Source organism: Bemisia tabaci, unplaced genomic scaffold (genome assembly GCF_918797505.1).
Source record: "Bemisia tabaci unplaced genomic scaffold, PGI_BMITA_v3".
Lineage (NCBI taxonomy): Eukaryota > Metazoa > Arthropoda > Insecta > Hemiptera > Aleyrodidae > Bemisia > Bemisia tabaci.
This window is the reverse complement of record NW_027311784.1, coordinates 8,066-16,965: the sequence shown is the minus strand read 5'-3', so window position 1 is coordinate 16,965 and position 8,900 is coordinate 8,066. Positions and strand designations below refer to the sequence as shown.

The window sequence follows — 8,900 nt, the reverse complement described above, 5'->3', positions numbered from 1 at the left end:
CCTTTGGGAAACCCTACTCCGCGATTCCGCCCCCAACCCCACGAGCCCCCCTTTCCCCGGGAATCCTCCCCCCCTTGGGAATCCTCGTCTCGCGGTTCTTCCCAACCCCACGAACCCCCCGTTCCCCGGGAATCTCCCCCCTCAGCGAGCCCTCCCCCAAAACCCCCGCTTCTTCTGCCGCATCTTCTGGAACAAACAAGATAAATCGAGAGTTATTAGTATGGTTTGCAATGGGTGACAAAACTGGCTTTTAGAATTCTCTGTTAAACCCCTCATTATAATTAGAAATTTTCTTGTTATCAGCAATTAAATCAGTTGGACCCATGTATGCTAAAAGGAACTATGTGCTTAGGATTTGCCTGCAACATAGTTGCTTCTAGCCTAAATGTGTCCAGTTCTCTCTCACCAAGATTTTAGTCGATGCATTATGCCATAATGAATCAAACGTTATTTTCCCAAATTTTAATTTGAATTGCAGTTTCATACTCTCTTTGGACTTGCAACATCATTGGATCACATTTTGCAATGAGAAACCACTATCTCTAGCTCTCATAAAAGCACATATCTGAATAGGGAAACCAATGGCATGTGTGTTATTTCTAAAATTGGCAAGAGATAATGGTTCCTTATTACAAAGTGTAATCCAATTACAAGTTTGCATTCAGTTGTAGTAATTGAACTGCATTACGCAAAAAAGAATTAATATTCTTGGCTCTTCAAAATTCACCTACTTATGTTGGAAAAAGGAAACTCGTGTTTTTTCTACGGTGAACCGAAAAAGATAATTTATTTTTGCGTAATGCAGTTTAATTTCTTCCAGTTAAATGCAATATTATTTGACTAAATTAAATGAGAACCATGCGCAGAACTGGAAGGAATAGCAAATACTTCTTATATCCCTTTAAGCAGCTGAGGGCATTCAAGTTAAGGTGATTCGACGGACGCCATTTTTTGTGTCAGAGCGACGTGCGATATATAGCATCGATTCATTTCATAATTTCAGCTACTCGTCATTTCTTGCGAATTTTAAAATCGCACTTCTCTTTTCATGAGACTGAAGAATTCATGTACCAAATTTCGCAAAGAAATTCAACTTCACAAAGGCGCGGTATTTTTAGAGGAAAAATATCGCATTCGAGTGCAGTTTCGATGTCAGTATCGGTATCAGTATTTTTCCTCTAAAAAAACCACGCCTTTATTACGTTGAATTTGTTTGTCAAATTTGGAATATGAATTCTTCAGACTCATGACAACAGAAGAACGATCTCAAAATTCGAAAAAAATGACAGGTAGCTGAAATTTCAGAACGAATCGATTCGATATATCGCACGTCGTTCTGGCACAAAAAATTGCGTCCGTTGAATCATCTTAAGGATACGGCACGTTTAAAATATAATTATTTTTATGGATTTTATGAATGAAATTAATTAAAAATTGATTGGATAAAATTTCAATCATACTAGTAATTACTACTTTCTAAATTATATGGAAATAATACACATTAAGGAGGGCACTACTTCCGTCCTCAATGACTCAACATGCGGAGCATCCATCCTCTTCGTTTCTTTCCGACCTGAAACAGACTAAGAAGAAAAAAAAAAGGAATGATTAGTTCTTAACCTAAACCTAACTTGAAAATAAAAATAACAAATTAGTTTTGATTTTTGCTTAATATATTTGTCAAAACTCATACCTCCTCTTTTCTAATGCTAAATTCATTCCGTGCAAATATTTGGAACTTAAGGTGATTCGATGGACGCCATATTTTGTGTCGCATCGATTAGTTCCATTTTTTCAGCCACTCGTCATTTTTCTCGAATTTTGAGATCGCAATTCTGTTGTCAGGAGACTGAAGAATTCCCTCACCAATTTTGACAAACAAATTCAACGTAATAAAGGCGTGGATTTTTTAGAGAGAAAATATCGCACTCGAGTGCAGTTTCGATATCAGTATCGAGTGCGATATTTTTCCTCTAAAAAAACCACGGCTTTATTAAGTAAAATTTGTTTGTCAAAATTGTTAAGTGAATTCCTCAGTCTCCTCACAACATTATTGCGATCTCAAACTTCGAGAAAAATAATGGGTAGCTGAAAAAATGGAACCAGTCGATGCGATATCGCATGTTGCTGTGACACATAATATGGCGTCCATCGAATCACCTTAGTGCAATTGTTTTTACGCTATTTGTTCTCCTGAGCTATTTATTCTGTGAGCAAATAATTAGTCATTTCAAGTGGCTTTTTGAACGCAGCATAATTGGACTGCATTTTGCAATTTGGAACTATAAAGGCTGGCCCGGTTTAAAGAGAACGTATGTGCCATTAGTTTCCCTAAGCACGTAAGTGTTTTTTCAGATAAGCCAGAATTTACAGTTCCAAATTGCAAAATGCAGTCCAATTATAATTGTTCTGATTTTAAATACTTAAAATATCAAACATCATTAATGAGCGATTCAATGATCAAAATGTGACTTTATGATACGTCTTAATTGGACCATGCTGTACAGTAGAGGAATTGATAATTTGTCTTATTTCAGAAATATTAGTAGTTTGCAGATAAGTGCTTTTGTGAGGGAAAAAGAATTAGTAGTTTCAATCGGATGTATTTCTGTTAAACGGAACTATGTGCATTATGACGTGAGCCCTGTTATGCATGTATTTTTATGGGTTTCAGAGCTCATGTCTTAAGGCACATAGTTCCGTTTGACAGAAATACGTCCAATTACAATATGTACTTCAACTGCAAATGGTGTAAAGTGGCAGATACACTTGCAAGTTAGAAGCGCTTGTTAAAAGTGAAACATCAATAGGAAACCGGGATTTCGATCGCTCGACGTCTAGCTATCAAAATCTTCCTTTCCTATTGGTGTTTCACTTTCAACAAGCGCTTCTAATTCGCAAGTGTATCTGGGTCTTCAGAGGAGACGCTAATGAAAGATGGAAGAAAGAATAAATAAAGAAAGAGAAATTAATAAGAGGTAGTTACGAAATAAAATGAAGAGAGCAAAATAAAATTAGGTATGAACTGCTTTCCACTGCACCCGTTTCTTGCCAATCTGAAAGAAGAAGAAACAAGCTGCTGGTTCCAACACTACTGTGTTGGAGAGCTCGCCTTTGGGAAACTATTAACAACTATTAAGGTGAAACCACCAGTTACAGACACCCGCAAAAATGTGACCAGTTATAGACACCCTTCGTCTAAATATGGTATTACTAAGAAAGAAGTGACTCGGTTCTTTGTGTGTTGTTTTTAATTCAACCCACATTCTCAAGTGAGTTGAATTAAAAAACAACACACAAAGAACCGAGTCACTTCTTTCTTATTAATACCATATTTAGACGAAGGGTGTCTATAACTGGTCACATTTTTGCGGGTGTCTGTAACTGGTGGTTTCACCTTAATGATTTTTTCTGAAATTGTATATGTATTAAATGAATCTTTACCCAATTATCAGAGGTTACATGCCGATGCAAAATGTTATGACGTAATTTCATATGACAAATTTTTCACATTACAATAAATAAAGAGAAATAAAGAGAGAGAAATGGAATTATCTTTTATGAATGTGATTTTGCGGCAAATGTTGCAATGGCTATTTTTGCCATCGCATTTTTGTTTCTGGCTTTCATCGTTGATAAGCTTTTTCTTAACTTGTCACCAATGTAATGAAACCATATGATTTAATTTTAATTTTTTTTTTTAAATCAAGTCGCCAACTTGAATTAAGGTTATACTTTGTTAAGCTGGCAGTCTGAAATTCTGAATTTTTATCGGCACAGAGTTCAAAGAAACTATAATTTAGCACGGTTTGGAGGAACGTTTCTGCCATAATTCTTACACAATACTTATGGTATACACTAAGAGCTGAAAAGGAATTCACTTGAATTTTAGCGTGGAGCTCGAGAGACCACTTCAAGCCTTTGTATGCGAGTGGCTCAATGGAGCACATCACGCCTTTGTAGGTATGGGGTGGCTCAATGGAGCACCTCGCGCACTATAAATAGCACGGAGCTCGAAAGAGCACTTCATGCATCTGTATTTTAAGGTTAAAACGAACTCTAAAGAAACTCAATGCGAGGCTCAAACGAATTCTCAAGCATTCTAAATGCGAGGCTCAAACGAATTCCCAAGCATTCTTGATGCGAGGGGCTCAAACGAATCCTAAAGCATTCTTAATATGAGGTTTAAACAAACTCTGAAAGGATCCCAATGCGAGTCTCAACCGAGCTCTCAAGCATGCAATTATTTTGAGGTTAATTAACCTTCTATGGTACCAATAACGGCAATCTTAAGGATTATCCATTAATTATGCGCAAATCTCAATCTTAGTCTTAGTAACTTAAAATTAATTGAACAAATTATTAAATCACGTCGAGGTCACCATGTTTTTTATTTTAAGAAATAATAACAATTGCAAGTACAACTGCACACAAAAACTGCATTGAAAAGATAAGAGGATGATAACATACAATTAGGTTATTTGATATAAAACCATAGCAACATGCTATGATATGCTCGGCCACTGGAAAGTGCTGCTCTCTAGTGTAGCAAACGAGGAACAATTAATCCTCAGTTGAATGAGGGAACGGAAATGTTCGACGGAGGAAAACTGTAACCCGCGAAAATTCAACTTTTAGACCTTGAAATCAATGGGATTTTGGCCGTTCCTCTGACGGCAACGAGAACCATCCATTCGTCGCCACGGACACTACCAATGCTAAAAGAAATCGATCGCAAAGAGCTCTCCCGAGTGGGCGAGCTCAAAATTGGAAAATTAGTTTGAGGTATTTAGAATATATAAAAGAAAAAAAAGAAAAATGAAAGAAGATGAAACAACTTTCACTGTGTTCGTTTCTTATCGATGTAAAAAGAAATAGATAAAAAAAAAACATGATAAAGATTTGAAAAAAACATGGAGAGAAAAAGTAATATGATGTTTGAGAAAAACTACCAATTCTGTAAAGCAATTTTATCCGCGATCAGTATGCTGAGAGTAGCTTGTGCTCTGACCCTGTCTCTTGTCAATTTAAAAGAGATAAATACACGAGGAAGGAGAAAGAAAAATTAGCATGAAGCCTTTGAAGAGGAAAAATAAAAATTTAGTCCCATAAAATAAGTTGATTTCATTCAAAAAGCAAAATGCCGGAAACTTCATTACTGTTTTGCCGATCTGGAAAAATGGAAAAATGAAGGAAGCAGAGCTGCTAAAGATCTAATGTAAATTAAAATTATAGCCTGTGCGCAATTTTTTTTTACTAAAACTTTAACGAGAGTTCGAATATCGATAGCTGAAGGTTGAAAATACTTATCTTTGACTGTGACGTCGCAAATCTCTGCTCTTGTTTTATTATTTTCAACCAGAACTAATCAGCAGTTTTTCATTTTTATGAATTTTTCATTAATATGAGTTTTTCAGTCATTCTATAATATTTACGGAGAATTTGAGGGAGATTCCTTGATTACTTTTCTTTTCTGAAAGTGGAACACCATCGGAGATTTTCAAACGTGGAGGTGTAGTTGCGCATTTTTTATTTAATCAATGTATTTTGATGCGATTCTGGATGCAAAATAATGACCTGAAACAAACAAAAATAAAAAAAAGAATTCTTAAAAGTCTAAAAGCATGAAAATAATTGGGTTATTAATGAATAATTGTTCATAAATAAAAATAAAAAATAAAATAAAAAAAAAAAAAAAATTTGACTAGGCGCTAAAAATTACTCAAGATTCAAGAATGCAAAAAAAATGACCTAAAAGAAAATAGCAACAATATAAGTCAAAAAGCATGAGAGCGATTGGACAATTCGACTACATTTTGCAATTTGGACCTATAAATTCTGGCTCATCTGAAAAAAACACTTATGTGCATAGCGCACACTAATGGCACATACGTTGTTTTTAAACCGGGCTAGAATTTATAGTTCCATATTGCAAAATGCAGTCCAATTAATAAATACTTTGATTGATTACTTTTAAACTTTAACCAAACGAATGTTCACTTCTATTAAAAAATCTGCGATTTTGAGGGTTGATTCTCGTTTATTTTTTCAGAGCAAGCGCTGAAAATTACTCAAGAATTCAAGAAAGTTTTCACAATCTAAGGGTTTTTTTGGTTGTGTAGATCTGTGCAAATTGCAGGAAAACAATGAAGGTGATTCGATGAACGCCATATTTTGTGTCAGAACGGCATGCGATTTATCGCATCAATTGGTTCCATTTTTTCAGCTACTCGTCATTTTTCTATATTTTGAGATTGCAATTCTGTCATCAGGAGACTAAAGCACTCACTTACCAATTTTAACAAAGAAATTCAACGTAATAAAGGCGTGGTTTTTTTTTGAGAGAAAACATCGCATTCGATACTGATATCGAAACTGCTTTCGAATGCGATATTTTCTCTCTAAAAAAAACCACGCCTTTATTACGTTGAATTTCTTTGTTAAAATTGGTAAGTGAGTACTTTAGTCTCCTGACAACAGAATTGCGATTTCAAAATTGGAGAAAAATGACAAGTACCTAAAAAAATGGAACTAATTGATGCGATATATCGCATGCGTCTGACAAAATGGCGTCCATCGAATCACCTTAATATACTGTTGATCCATAGAATTGGAATGAATTGGAATAAAATATTATTACTTTCCTTATTCCTTTTTTATTTATTTACCTTCTTTTTTCCTTTATCTTTTATCTGAGAATACGAGTACCTAAAACGATGATTAATAAAAATTTAAACCTGGTACGGCCGTAGTAATGATAAAATACTATAGAATATACCTAAAATTTATAATTTATAAGCGAAAAAATTTCAATTTGAAAAATGACTGCTTTATTTAACTTTGAAAAATAAAAATTAAAAATTTGAAAATTCAAAATTTGAAATTTGTAAATTCAAAATTTAAATTTGAAATTTTTAAATTGAAAAAATAAAAATTTGAAAAATAAAAAATTTAAAATTAAAACTATCAAAATTTCAAGTGTACAAAAATAGAAAGCATGAGTAAGCTATAAGGTTCACTTACATATTAGGATCTTAATCCAAATTGAGTTACTACAAATGTTGGAATTCCGGTTGCTGACTGCAGTGTACCACTAAATCACTACCACTGAAACACTGAAACACTGAAACACTGAAGCACTGAAGCACTGAAGCACTGAAGCACTGAAGCACTGAAGCACTGAAGCACTGAAGCACTGAAGCACTGAAGCACTGAACTGAACCACTAAACAACTAAGCCACTGAACCACTGACCCTCTGACCTGTTCACCCATGGAACTTCTTCGCTTTCTAAACTCACACTGATTGAACTTTAGGGAAGGGGTCTCCCTTTTGTAAGCTCGGTTGGTCTGTAGCCACCTCCAAAATTCCCACCCCCCTCTGCTGACCCCTCCTGCAATTAGGATGTAATTTAGAAACTATTTCCTCGTTGTCCTGTGGCGGGAAACCCGAATTTTACGGAACAAAAGGACAAAAATGCATCCCTTTTGTTCCATTGAGGTGGAGGGACCTCTTTATTGTAAACAGGATTTGAAAATCCCTGTTCTGTTCTTCGAGAAACTTCGAGACTACAAAACAATGAAAAAGGATTAAATTGTGTAAACAATAAGAAACGAAAAGAACGCTATGAGGATGTATTTTTTGGGGGAAGGGAGGGGTAAAAGTCCGTAAAAGTTCAAAACAAAAGAAACATACTTAACCCAAAACCCTTTGGGGAGGGGCGAAAAAGAGAGGAAATTTCTAAATGAACTGTTCCAGAATGTTCCAGAAACAAGAGCGTCTATAATGTGATGATGATGGGGAAAATTAATCAACGCAGAACTTTATTTTGCGTTCAAAACAACGTAGTTTTTTCTCCGTTCTCAAAATTGTCACGGAATCACCATGCGTGCACTGAAATAAGAAGCAACTTGCAACAGTTTTTGCTCTAAACTGGGAGGTGTGACTTGCAAAAAAGGTTAGGTAATTCCAATTGGACTTCATTTTGCAATTCAGAACTACAATATTTGTCTCATTTGTGAAAACTTTTGTGCATAGGGAAACTAATGGCACATTCGTTGTTCCTAAACTAAGCCAGAAATCGTAGTTCTCAATCGAAAAATGCAGTCCAATCCACCTTTGATGTATATTCGATGCAAGCTAATATTCCGTAAGTCGCAAAAAAGTTAGGTAAATCCAATTATTGGACTTCATTTTGCAATTTGGAACAACAATTTCTGCATCATCCGCAAAAACACTTTTGTGCATAGGGAATCTAATGGCACATACGTTGTTCCTGTACAGAGCCAGAAATTTTAGTTCCTAATTGCAGAATGCAGTCCAATTCATCGCCCCGCATTGTGTCTCCGATGCAAGCTAATTTTTTGCTTGGATATTCCAAAACAAAAAAGGAAGATCAGGAAAGGAGGAAAAGGGAAGGAGGAGAGAAGGAGGATAGTCGCAAAAAAGTCAGGTAAATCCAATTGGACTCCATTTTGCAATTTGGAACAACAATTTCTGCATCATCCGTAAAAACACTTTTGTGCATAGGGAAACTAATGGCACATACGTTGTTCCTGAACAGAGCCAGAAATTGTAGTTCCTAATTGCAGAATGCAGTCCAATTGACCTTCTCGAATTTTGTCTCCGCATACAAGCTTTTTTTCCGCGGATGCTCTGAAAAAGTCCCAGAATATCATTTTGCTGTTGTTGAATTGTTAAATTTAATTTATTTTCGTTTTAGTACAGAGGTATACAAAGCTTAAAGACAAATAGTTTTTGTCTATACTAGCGTATTAAAATATCTTGGTTTATCCATTTCCGAGTAAGAGTTGTGCTAAAAATAATTATTCCAACAACCGTTTCTAATCAAATAACGCGCGTATCAAGAGTATTGAGTAGTTCTGAATGATGGGTAAACGA

The 8,900-nt window shown here is 35.3% G+C and overlaps 1 long non-coding RNA gene across 1 annotated transcript; it reads right to left on the bottom strand.

Moving 5' to 3' along the window:
- Positions 1 to 4,372: 4,372 nt before the first annotated feature.
- LOC140225920 (uncharacterized) lies at positions 4,373 to 8,675 on the bottom strand. The gene is made up of 2 exons (XR_011900767.1): positions 7,024 to 8,675; positions 4,373 to 5,577 (listed from the first exon to the last, which is right to left on the bottom strand). It is a non-coding gene; the product is annotated as an uncharacterized lncRNA (long non-coding RNA).
- Positions 8,676 to 8,900: the final 225 nt, after the last annotated feature.